The sequence below is a fragment of the Piliocolobus tephrosceles genome, chromosome 9 (assembly GCF_002776525.5).
Source record: "Piliocolobus tephrosceles isolate RC106 chromosome 9, ASM277652v3, whole genome shotgun sequence".
Lineage (NCBI taxonomy): Eukaryota > Metazoa > Chordata > Mammalia > Primates > Cercopithecidae > Piliocolobus > Piliocolobus tephrosceles.
In genome coordinates, this window is record NC_045442.1 from 1,794,341 (window position 1) to 1,795,419 (window position 1,079).

The 1,079-nt window shown below is 54.4% G+C and overlaps 1 protein-coding gene across 1 annotated transcript in view; it reads right to left on the reverse strand.

Annotated features, from left to right (window-relative positions):
• Positions 1-1,079, reverse strand: part of JAKMIP3 (Janus kinase and microtubule interacting protein 3) — an 82,863-nt gene that overhangs the window by 39,736 nt on the left and 42,048 nt on the right. The window lies entirely within an intron of this gene.

Consider the following 1,079-nt stretch of genomic DNA (forward strand, 5'->3'; position numbering starts at 1 on the left):
GACACACACACACCCACATAAACACACAGACATATACACAAATGCACGCACTCACACACATACACAGACACACACACTCTTAACATAAAGCAGGAGATGAGGTAGGTGCTTTGGCAGCTGCTCCAAAGGCTCCCTTAATAAAAATCATAGGTTTATCACAAAGGATTCTACTGTAGAGAAATGACAGGTGTTCACATTTCCTGGGGACGTGGGTCTGCCCTGTGGGGCCTGTGGACGAGGCTGCTGCCGCCTGCAGGAGTGGCCGAGGATGGTGAACAGCAGGACAGGCGAGTGTGGGGTGTGTGCCACAGCCAGGACGGGTGAGTGTGAGCAGCCCACAGCCGCCCATCCTCAGAGCCATGCATCCCACGGGTCGTGGGGACTTGGACCTACACGGGCGGTGAGGACGCCAGAGCCGCCACCTCTTCATCGCTAGTGTTGCTGGTACGGTTGTTACCAATTCCTGTCTTCTCTTGGAAATTTGAAAGAAACAAGTTTACTAAAACTGATGAACAGTGTATTTACTTTGGGTCTTATTTTGGTCATTTCACAGTAACAATTTTTAGAAATAATAAAAATTTTCTTTTCATCTCCAAAGACTGACTCCTATTTAAGCACTCACCAGCACGCTCTCCACACACAGCACTCTCCACACACGCAGGCGTGGTCCTCTGCACACACACCCGGCGTACTCTCCACACGTGTGGGCACCATCCTCTGCACACACACCCGGTGTACTCTCCACACACGCGGGCACCAACCTCTGCACACACACCTGGTGTACACACAGGCGCGGTCCTCTGCACACACACCAGCACTCTCCACACACATGGGCGCAGTCCTCTGCATGCACACCCAGCGTACTCACCACACACGCGAGCATGGTCCTCTGCACCCAGCGTACTAGTGTACTCTCTACACATGCAGGCACGGTCCTCTGCACACGCACCCAGCGTACTAGCGTACTCTCTACACACGCGGGCACGGTCCTCTGCACACCCTCTGGGTGTACTCTCCACACACACGGGCTCAGTCCTCTCCACACACACCCACGCTCTCCACACACGCGGGCGCGGTCC